Genomic DNA, 12194 nt, shown 5'->3' on the forward strand with positions numbered 1-12194 from the left:
CTTTCCCCCTGTTGCTGACCACTGGTGTGCTGATATGAAAGAAAATGATGACTGTTGGTGCAGCTATGTTCTGTGCTGCTTTCAGATGAGGGAAACAAGTACTCTTACCCGTGGGATATGCTGATTGTCATGCCTGCAATGCAGACAGTTTCCTTCCACTGCTTACAGAAAATCATGCCAAATTTGTGTCAGTGATTCTTTCCATTGCAGCCTTTTGCAATCTGAAAACATTTTTGAAATAAAAAGGACAATGCCAGTGAGAATGAACTTTGACAGCAGTATAATGAAATGTGTGGGAGGAAGCACTCAATCTGCAGACATTGAAAGAAAATTTAATTCCACCTCCAGTCCTGCAAGATGTGGTATTGGACCAAGGACTTTCAGTACAAGTAGCAGCAGTGTACAGTCTAATTCATGCACGGTGAGAATAATCCCTTCTGGTGCATGCAATATTAATACTCCAGGGTTTTCTCCATCTGTTGTCACGTATGCCTAAAATGTAACCTCTTTGAGGCAAGAAGTCACTTTATTGTTTCATGCGTTTACTGTGCCTAGCACAGTCAGACACTGTTAGGGGAACGTAATCACTACTGTAGTACAAATATTTTTTTTTTTTTCTCTTGGAGAAATCACAGGAATGAAGGAATAGTAATATGACTCCTAGGTGTATAAACCACTTCCTAAAAATAGATATAATTTTTATAACTGAATGCAGGTATAGAAGTTACCTCTTTATTTTAATGAAAGTCCAGTTTTTCACATAATATAACTTGTGGAAATCTACTGATAAATGTATAAAATAGCAGCAGAAGAGGAGATCTTCTGCACAGGTGTGAAGGTAAAAACAATAATCATGGTACCTGTGGTGAGGGTAGGAAAAGGTTGAAACGGGCTCCCTGATGACTCTCAGCTCTGAGGGTACATGCTATCAGCATGATCTCTAAAGCATGATTTCATGAAGCTGTCGCCTCTGCCCAGGCAGAAGCATGCACTTCTTTGTCCCCAAGCACTAAGAAGTGGGACTGCATTTCTACAGCCATGTTAGGAGGAGCATTCCCATTTATAATCCTGCTGCAGTAAAGAAGGCTGAATCACATGGTTATATTGCTGTAAGCCTATAGTGTTTCAGGTGAAATTATTATCAGTCAGATGTACTAATGTCTGGAAGGAACAAAGAGAGGGGTGATGGACTTTCCATTGTTTCAAGTATAAAGCAGATGGTTGTTGGTTTTGAAGAAACTCACTGGGCTTCTAAATATAAAATTAGAGGCCAACTTAATGACCTTTTGTAGACCTTATATGTTAACTACATTAAAAGTTATCAAAGGTAAGCACACAACAGGAAGATTCTGTGTCTATACAGCAACTTCTCCATGAAAATTTGATCTGAGACCGCCTTTTCTTCTCCTCTTGTTATACTGCATATCCTGAACAATCGATACCAAGCTGTTATTTTGTAGCTTATTTATAGGTCATAGATAAGAAATAGATTAGACTCATATTTACATGTTTACTTATCCTTTCTTGTCCTGCTAACTTTCAGCTGTGCTTTCTGAGGTGAGCAGTGAGCATGTTTGCAGCAGCGTGTGCTGGAGGAGCAGAGGCGGCCATCTTGTCTGCTGCTCTGTTGAAGCGCTTTTGATCTGAGGGGGAGACACGTTATTTGTTGGGAGAAGCTAAGATGCGTCTTAGCACCTTTTGGATGATGAACATCTCTTTCAAACATATTTAATAAAATATTCCCTACTCAAAGAGCTTTGCTAAAAGTGTCTTTGCAAAGAGAAACTGCTCAAAGGAGTTAAGAAGGCAGTTGGGAAATGGAATTTTCCTCCAGGAAAACATTTAAGTGGCTCTTTTTTATTTTTCTTTAAAGCATGTTTTCATCCTGAATTAAGATAAAAAGCCAACAGTTCACAATCACTCTTGCGGTAAAGACTGTGCTTTAGGAGAACCAGATTGGAAATTTCAGTTCACCTTTAACTGCTAATAGGCAGTACAGTTGCCTCTTGGGAACAGCTGTATTTCTCAAAATCCATTCAGTTCTCCCATGCAAGTGCATTTTAGCTGATGGTATATTTCTTTCTTTGTAATTTTGACCAGCTCAAATAGTTAGCCAGGCATGGATGTGGTTATGGATGTGAGTGGAAGATTGCAGTGACTCATTTCACTAAGGAGAATTCAATTTTGACTTGCTCAGACCATAAGGCATCACACAAATTTCAGAAAATTGCTAAAAGAAGTCCCTTTTGTGAGTGAGGAAAGCCAGCACTTTTCATCAAGAAAACCCAGCAAACTACTGCCTGTCTTAGAGCAGTGTGAGTTTCACTTCATTGGAGTACAGAAAATGCCGTTTGTACTGGATTTTCTCTTTATTGGGCTTCTCTGCAGTGGGTGCCTGTGGCGAGGCAGGGGCAGCGAGGGGCTGCAGCCCCTGTGAGGGGAGGCTGGGGCTGCCCCACACCAGGCACAGCCGGTTCCAGCCGGTTCCGCACCCGCCTCAGAGCGGAGCGCGCCTGCGCCCCTCAGCCAAACCGGTAGAGCCTCTGTCAGAGTGTGCTTAAGAAAGGGCAAAACGCCACAAAGGTGGTGAGATGTGAGGTAAAAAGTGTTAGAAACAGCCCTGCGACCACCAGGGTTGGAGAAGGAGGGGGAGAATGAGGCGCTTCAGGCAGAGATCCATGACGTGAATCAGGTAAGAGCTCCCTAACACAAGCCAGCAGGTTCCTCACAACTCTCCAGCACAGTGATGCAAATGTCTGCCTGGTGTTTGCTGGTTACAAGCCATGGCAAAAGTATCTCAGGTAGGGGAGAGCACATATCTTTCTGAGGGAAATAATGATGTATATTTTTGCCCTAATCTTTTCATGTGTGTGTTTGTATTTCAGATCTTCTGAAATGAGAAAGAATAGTGGTTGCTTAGGACATACAAAATATACAAGAATTAGTATTTAATTATCAGAGTCATTCACTTTTTGGTCATAATGCTTAAAGCACTTGACTGGAGCCTGAAGAGATGGAAAACCTGACAATCCTTACTAGGCATTGCAACAAAACCTCTGCAGGGAGTTTTTCAAGAAGGTGAGTTGCACGGCCAGTCAGGCTGCAGAGAGCAAGAGCCCAGCCACAGACCACAGTCCACAATGAAAAAGCAAATCAGTGCTAGAAGCGAGATAGGTTCCTTAGTTACAGTTTCTGGTCACCGGGCCATGTACAGATAGCCCTCTCAGTCTCCTCTTATTCTGTTTTCTTTTCCAAAGGCAATATAATATTTAATTAGCTACACTTTGTTTCTTTTTATAGTGAAAACAAATATTTGCAATATACTTTGTGCAGTACAACATATTAAGTCTGATGCAGCCTTACAGAATGTGAGCTCAAATGGATGTTTAAAATTTGCATAACTGTAATTCGTTTTTCTCTTATTTGTCTGGACAACTGGTACTCTTGCACTCACACACACAGAAAGGCATGCTGATGGTTTCTGCAGTACTTAACACTGCCGAGAAATGCAGAATTTGTTTTTGCATTTGTGACATATACTTTGTTGCTTTCCTTTAAGCACCTTAAAATCTTGTGTGGGAGGTTAGGTAACTTATGCTAGCTGCATCCTGGGCAAAAAGAGCAAATCCTGTAATGGTATCACAGTGGTATGACTGGGACTGCCAAGCAGCATGTCTTTCTGGAGAATATATTCAGACACTTAATGGTTATATGGAAGCCATTTAGTGATTCTATAGAAGTAATCTATAGAATTCCTCACACTTACTACAAGATCATTGAATTATCTTCCTACTTTAGGTTCACTCCCCTCTTCAACTCCTATGGGTTGTAGTGGTTTAACCCTGGTCAGCAACCAAGCACCACAGCCACTTGCTTACTGCCCCCACAGTGATTGGGGGGGAGAATCAGAAGAGTGATACTGAGAAAACTCATGGGTGAGATAAACAGTTTAATAGGTAAAGCAAAAGCCTTTCATGCAAGCAAAGCAAAGCAGGGAATTAATTCACTACTTTCCATTGGCAGGCAGGTATTCAACCATCTCCCAGAAAGCAGGACTCCATCACACATATTGGTTACTTGGGAAGACAAATTCCATAATGCTGAATATCCCCCCCCCCCCCTCCTTCTTCCCCCAGCTTATATACTCAGCATGATGTCATATGGTATGGTTTAATGAAAGAAGTCAGCTTTCCTGGTCAGCAGCCCCAAGATGTGAAGCAGCATGCCTGGCCTGAGAGCTATGTCCAAAGCATTTGCCACCTCCCTCAGTTGTCTCCAACTCTGTGTTTGGGCTTTGTGGCAAAAATTTTGGAGCATCACGCAGCTAAAAAGAGAGGTGTTACACAAAGAGGTCTTGAAAGCCCTAGAGCTTGCTAGGTGGGAATTTCTTCTTAACACCGAAGCTGGTCACTGAGGGGTCCTTTCTGTGGCCTGGCGGTGAGGCAGACCTGTGCTATCTCTAGCTTGCTTCAGGAAGCTAGACTCATTGGCCATTTGTGAGTAGTCAGGGTTTGGCTATCTGCCTTTTCACTGAGCATGTCAGGAAAACTGCTTATGGGCTGGATGGTCCAACCAAACAGCTTCAAGTGTGGTATTGTTTTATAATCCAAAGTACCACAAAAAATAAGATACTTTCTCACCTTGCAAAGCTTACTACTTATTTATTTACTTACTTGTTTCCTGTGTGCAGTTAGAATATTAAAATCAATGTTGTGATTCACTTGTGTGTATCCTGTTTGACACAAACAAGGATTGCAGAATCAGGTCCTCATCTGAATCATTTAGAATATAAATTTGTACAAATAGGGGAATAAATCAATTACAGTCACTGGAGATGAACCATAATCCTTTCTGTGTTTCAACGTAAAAAAAGTGAGGGCCTTTTTTTTTTTTTTTTTTTTTTATTAGACTTTATAGCACCTACTTGTACCCTTGGCAATTTGACTGAGCTTAACCAAACTGAGATCTGATTAGGTTTTAATTGTGTGGTTAGAGCATTATTAAAATAAGTCATCAAATGTTCCTGAAAACACAATCCTATGTCTGTGAAAACACAATCCTAAAGACATAAAATTCCTAAAGGCCTGAGCACAAATTAGTCTGGGTTAGGTGGATAAGTAAATAAAAGATTGTCCTGTGGTAATATGCAGTCATAAGAAATTTTTCTCTAAATATTCTGAGTTTGGTCTGCAGCTGGCTGTTTATCTTCATCTGCCACCTACACTTTTTACCAGGTTTTTGATCAGTCAATGGCATTATGTAATTCTGTCACATAACCTGGGGCATTTTCACATGCCTCTGCAGGGTAGAGCAGCCTGATTGCAACTTGTAACTTCTCAATTTAGGCAAATTGTTACGTAACTCCTATAAGGTGTCTAATCTCCCTTTGCCCAAAGCTGTTCCACATGGCTGGATTCTTGGTGAGTACAAAGCAGTTAAGTTGAAGGCAGTGGAAATTATGCTGCTCTGTACCAACTAAGAATCTAGCCCATGATGTATACGGAAATCATAAAGCCTTTGCTCTGGTTTCTGACATTTCTGGTATTTTAGTGTTTTGTTCTTACACATGCCTCTACAGTTCCTTTTAGTTTCTATTGTCTGAGTGAGAACAGGATTGAGCATTTCTATCAGTTTGCATATACATACACAAGTTAAAAAGTAACTCTTACTCTCTGCAGTGGAAAACCGGCGAAAGGTGTAAGAATCCAATTTTTTTTCCGATGGATGATGGCAACCAATGAACCTGAAGAAAGCAGAGTGTGCGGGGCTCTGGCTGCCACTGAGGCTGTTCTGATTTATCAAGACGAGCGTTCTTGGAACATGGGAGGTAAGCGTACTCCAGTGTCACACCCTGGTCTTGCCATTACTGTGACAGTGAGCCCTTGCAAATATTCTTGCCTTAAAGGTTCTGGTGTTTTTAGAGGGTGCAGTGCTGATATTTTTAGGGTCAAACCTTCAGTGAATTGAATGGGGCTGGGTGATTATTCCCACCTCAGCTACAACTCTAGTGTAGACAAGAGCAGAGTGTGCTGCCTGCGGCCATTAGTCTCTACAGCACCCAGAGTTCAGGGCAAGAGAAAGCTGAAATGCCAGTGGGTGACCTGACTGCCTGAGGGAGTTCCTAAGTATACAGAGGAGTTTTGAGCTGAAATGGAATGAAGGAATTGAGGTTGCAATACAGATGTGTCAAAAATAATCTAAAAATGGCTGAACATGCTGAAGAGGTTAAAATTAGCATTTACCTGTGCTGGTAGTATCTTACTTTCTAACTGTTAGAAGAAATAATTCAGGGAGAGTAGAACTGCAGTAGTTAAACAGATGACAAGTGTTAACATTTTTAAGGCCTTTGATTCTGCCGTTGTTCTTCCTACCTGTTAGATCTGAAGTACCTTTTCAACTACCAAGCCGTAACGCACAGCAGGCCTGTGCTATCATCTTTGTTGATCCTTCTAGAAAGAAAATAAAGGAATTTATGTAATCTGTAAATAAACAAAATTTCTCTCATGCTACAGATGGTACTATATCCTGAGCTCTGACTAAAGCACTATTGAATAATGAACACTGTATGTTTATATATATATATAGATATATTTTTTTACTGTCCATTCTCATCTAATTGTGATAATTAAATATCTGTCTGGAATAGAAAGGGTATTTATTGCAATGTTGTGAAAATTCTGCAGGTGCTTTGTTAAGTTTTAGATAAATCAACATGTGTGTTTTTATTAAACAATAATAATAGTGCATTTCCCTTAGTATTTAATTAAATTCTTCCTGAGGTAAGTGATACACATTCTTTTTCACAAACAGCAATATGAGAAATGCAGTGTAATTTGGGGTTGCATTGTACAGATGTGCCTTTGTGAAACCAACAGACCCGCGGCCTGTGCTCCCACCAGGGGGCAGGACAAGACAAAAATTAAGGAGAATAAAGGGGGGGGGGGGGGGGGGGGGGGGGGGGGGGGGGGGGCGGGGGGGCAAGCCGACAGCCCTGCTTTTAATCATCACACACCCCGCCCCACCCCGTCAATTTCTGCAAAAGCACAATCTCTGCAGCTGTACGACTATCTGAGTGAAAGCAAGTCTTCTGTTTTTTTGGAGGGGAGTTACGTAAACAATGCTTAGCTTCCGCTTCAGTGAATATATATGTATTGCTGCTTCTGAGATACTATATATCCTCACAGAAGTCCTATGATCTAGTTACAGAAGCATTTTTAAACTATATAAAGCTATATAATAAATCTGTATGTTTCGCATCTTGTAAAAAACAGTGATGTTTTCAATCCCCTCTGCAGCATTTTAGATATTATTTTTCTGAAACACGGTTTGAATACAATCCTAGACACTACAATCAGGACTGTAGCACTATATTGTCCTTTGTAAAAACAACATGGTAGGAGCCTGAGGCTTATGCCATGCCCAATTACAGGAGAACCCTGATGTCTTAAGTGTTTCTTGTGTCTCGGAATAATGCAGAAGGCAGTCTACTTTCTAAGGTATTGCAGTGACCCACTTGCACTGTGATAGAAGGGGACCATGGAAGCCTGTTTAGCCCAACCATAAGTCAAATAGCTATGAGGAGCAAAGCCTAGATTTGTTCATAAAAGTGGATATGCTCATAAGGGATGCTGTTGATAATTAATAATAGCCTAATCCCAGATGATTTGAGTACTCATCTCTGAGCAAGAAGATTGTGAAAGTCTTTTTAGTAATTACACCACAAAATTTAATATCTGTAAAAGGAGATGAATCATCTGAGATGAGAAATGTATCAAGTAGTTCCCAGGGCATTCCAAATCTACAGCTGAGGTGTGAAGCCTGTAGCTGTTATCTGTGGGTTGCTCATAGCCAGGATTTTACACATATGCTACCAGAGGTACAGATCACCAGGCACCAGAAACTGTGGTGAGAGTAACCTGGTTTTCATTCATCATAACTTTGTATAGGAACACTCTGGCAGTGAAAAAGCAACTTGAAATCGAGAGTACACTTAGCTTTGCTGAAGGATCTCCTGGGCTTAAGGAATGTGCTTCAGCAGTTACCAGCAAAGCTTACCTCCTTTGCTTAAGAGAAAGAGGTTCTCTTTACCACCTCTAATTAAAGATTCCACTAACCTGAGTATCTCTGGAACTTTCACTTTTCACTTAAACTTTATGCTTCGGTATTGCATTTGGCTTGACAGATAAGTTATTCAGGTAGGTCACCTATGTCAAACAGGTAGAGTAAATACAAACAGATGTGGAAGGTCTGAATGTTCAGAAGTCTAAATAAATGCACAGAGGCCAGGCATATACTGTTTCTTACCCATCACTTCTGAACTGAGACTGTGAACCTCAGCGTGGTCCTCTGCACTGTCAAAGCTTAAACCACCCACTTTGGATGGTGGTGGGTTGTACTGAAGAATGCATTTACAGGAAACGACCACAACACGAGTCAAATAGCAGCTCTGTCTCAATGACATGATGGTGTTCATCTGCCAGTTCTCTTCCGAACCTGCCAGAGACTTCAAGTATTTTTGTTTTAAATCCTTCTGATTTTTTTCTCATTTCAAAAATCAGATTTGTAGGGAAAAAAATTAAAAGTCTAGAGTCTGGTATGCTTCAGAATCTATATATGTAAGAAATTATACTTTTGGCTTTTACACAGACATGTCATAGATTCACAGACTCGTGCAGGTTGGATGTGACCCAGGATCCAGTCCAACCCACTTCTCAAAGCAGGGTCTGTACTGAGTTCAAAGTTGGTTTCTCAGGGTTTTGAAAACCTCCAAGTGTGGAGCCTTCTTGGACTGCTTGGGCAACCTGTTCCTCTGCTTCATGTCCTGTCACTGTCAAAAACTAATTTCCTAATGTCATGTCAGAACCTTCCGTTTTAGTTTATGTCTGTTGTCTCATCCTCCTGCCAGGCATCTCAGCAAAAGTATTATCTTCTCAAGGGCATTGTTGCAGGTATTGAAAGGCTCTGTGAAGTTGCCCTAAACTTTCTATAGCAGCACTCCGGAGGTGAAAGTTTGTGTTTCTGTTTTCACCATGGCTATGACACTTACATGACTGTGAAACCATCTTTAGTTACTTTCTATATGTTTAGATGGGGAATCCAAGATACTCTTAAAGGTTCAGGATCAGATTATGGTAACTTCCCCCTAGATACGATATTTTAATATAAATATACAATGTAGCTATATGTATAACATATGGGCATGTATGGCTATAATAATGTATTAAAATTCTATATATTTTAAGGAAGATAATACAATTATATGTATGATTGTATTTTTAACATCTGTCAAGTGCTTTAAGCAATTTTTGTGCCGCTGTGCTAAAACTTCAGAAATCTTGTGTATTTAAGTGCAGAAAATAGTAACATGTATCAAACAACTCTAGTCTGGTAGGACTAGAATTGAAAATTTTCTGGTCCTATAAATAGAGTGAAAATGAAATATTTTACAATTATTACTGGTCTCATTAATTCCAACATCATGAGTTAGCCTCTGCCCCCCCCCCCAAAAAAAAAACAAACCAAACCCAAAAAACCAAAACCACCCACAAAACCCAAACATTTATTAAGATTTTTTAAATTTCCCTTCATTTTTGCTTATAGTTCCTTTTGTTTCATGTCTTAAGCTTTCCTCACTGGCTACTGAAGTTAAAAGCTTCAGAATTTTCTGCTGCTGCAGCAACCTAAAGGGGCAAAAATGAAGGGGTTCTGGGGGAATCTCTGAGTACTGTATTTCAAAGGGGATGAGTTAGCAAGGAACAGATGAAGGTCTGTATAAGGCAAACTGAAAAAGTACTAAAGGGAAAAATTTCCTCAGGCATATTATTATGCACTAACTTTCAGAGGTATAAATACCCACACAAAGTGGAAGCCAGAAACAATGCTTTTACTAATTTTTTTCCTCAGTAGAACAATTCAAAAAGTGGCTTTGTGTGTTGGAGTTTTGCAGTTGGCTGAAACACAGATTCAGAAAGTTTTCAGCTAAAAACATTTTTTAAAGCAGCTGCAGAGACAGTTCTGTTCTGCCAGTGGCTTATAGCTCATTTTCCTCCCTTGGGTTGTCCAAGGCTGGACTGCATGGTGCTCTTGCAGTGGCAGCATGGGGTTCACAGTGGTGCTGTTCAGGAAGCTCAGTAAGCGGTGGAAGCTGCCGGCATATCAAATTGGTCTGCATTTCCACATCAGATGATAAGTTAAAACAGGTAGTATATGAACTCATAAGTACTTACATACAGGGCAAATATAGTTCTATTGTGTGATAGTGAAATATATTGATATGACTAAAGCATGCTTAAATAATAAAAGTAAATCCAAACTCTAATTATAAAGCTAAAATCAGATTCAGGTTAGTGAAATAAATCTATGGGGTTACCCTGGATATAACAGAGGCCAGAACCTGCCTCAGATTCAGTGGTAAATAAAAGTTAAGAGAATACTGAAAGCATGAACATTTATAATTGTGTGTATTTCATGAAGGTGTATATTTCAGTGACCAAACTGGCATTTTATCTTCCTGGAAACTTTTTTTTTAAATGTAATGTCTTAGTTTTAAGTTAATGTCAGAATATTAAGATATTTAAGCTGATTAGCTAATAATCAGGTATTCAGAAAGTTAAAACAATATAATCTATTTTTAATAAGTCTGCAATCTTTGATGAATCAAATGTCACGATCTTAAATTCTGAATGTGATTCTGAAATTTATTTATCTGACTGTACTTTATAAGATTTCTTATTAGATAATTATTACAGACACTAAATGGGTGTCTCTCAGGAACATTCAGTTAATAACTTTAAGTAAATGAGAGGACTGTCTTTCCACTGAAAACTGCTGGAAGGAAATCAGCATACATTTGATAGACACAGTACAGTAGTGTTTAATTTATTTTCCTTTTCCTTTTCCTTTTCCTTTTCCTTTTCCTTTTCCTTTTCCTTTTCCTTTTCCTTTTCCTTTTCCTTTTCCTTTTCCTTTTCCTTTTCCTTTTCCTTTTCCTTTTCCTTTTCCTTTTCCTTTTCCTTTTCCTTTTCCTTTTCCTTTTCCTTTTCCTTTTCCTTTTCCTTTTCCTTTTCCTTTTCCTTTTCCTTTTCCTTTTCCTTTTCCTTTTCCTTTTCCTTTTCCTTTTCCTTCTCCTTTTCCTTTTCCTTCTCCTTTTCCTTCTCCTTTTCCTTCTCCTTCTCCTTCTCCTTCTCCTTCTCCTTCTCCTTCTCCTTCTCCTTCTCCTTCTCCTTCTCCTTCTCCTTCTCCTTCTCCTTCTCCTTCTCCTTCTCCTTCTCCTTCTCCTTCTCCTTCTCCTTCTCCTTCTCCTTCTCCTTCTCCTTCTCCTTCTCCTTCTCCTTCTCCTTCTCCTTCTCCTTCTCCTTTATGGCTTCTTCACCCATGTATTCTTGATATTTTTTTTAATGTCTAGACCATATTTTGTAAAATAATTTGTTACTCTGTTGCTAATTCAAAATGATTGGCAGTAGAAACTAGGGACCAAGTGTCAAAGTACATAGTTACAGTGGCAGGAAGATCAGGGTGGTTTTAATATACGTTGTTGTGAGTTGCTGTTCCCAGTGAACAGATTCTGATGAGATACCTGGTTGGTGTCAGAAGTTAAGGAACAATTATGCTGCTATGCATCTTGTTTTGGTCTAATGTGGCTACTTCCAGGAATGAAAGAGGTGAAAGGTGCTGAGTCTATCTCTTTGCACAGGGGTGATTGCAAAAATATGATCTAACCTCACCTATGTTGCCTAGATACAATTGATTAATGTGTGATGGATGCAATTTACATTTTTTCTCAAGCAAGTTGTAATATGGAATTTCAAATTGGTTAAGATACTTTGCAGCGAATGGCAACTTGTAGGAAACTAAAATACAGAACTGAAGAAAAGAGAGTCTGAGAATAACAATATAAAATTTCTCCTTGATTTAATTGTGATTATGACAGTGAATTCAAGGTTTCTTCAAAGCCATTCATATGTGTTGCTTTTTCATCTGAGAATCTCAGGAGTGCTAGAAACATTAATTAATTAACCTTCTTAATAATCTCATGAAAGAAGATTGGTAATTATTATGAGAGACTCATTTTAGAGTGGTAAGACAAGGCACAGAGAATTTAAATAATACACATAATGTTAAATACTTTGTTAGTATCTGAAGTAGTTACAATGTGAATTCTGACAGATAGAGTTGGGATATGAGAACCTCTTAAA

General features: G+C 39.4%; 1 protein-coding gene across 1 annotated transcript in view; it reads left to right on the forward strand.

Annotated features, from left to right (window-relative positions):
* The first annotated feature begins 2891 nt into the window (after positions 1-2891).
* The window catches only part of PLPPR5 (phospholipid phosphatase related 5), a 190905-nt gene continuing 181602 nt past the window's right edge, over positions 2892-12194 (forward strand). Inside the window, exons 1-2 of the mRNA XM_040609942.1 lie at positions 2892-3078; positions 5679-5827. The gene's annotated coding sequence lies outside the window, so the exon portion shown is untranslated. The remainder of the gene's footprint in view (positions 3079-5678; positions 5828-12194) is intronic.

This window comes from Falco naumanni, chromosome 11, assembly GCF_017639655.2.
Source record: "Falco naumanni isolate bFalNau1 chromosome 11, bFalNau1.pat, whole genome shotgun sequence".
In the NCBI taxonomy this organism is placed as follows: Eukaryota; Metazoa; Chordata; class Aves; order Falconiformes; family Falconidae; genus Falco; species Falco naumanni.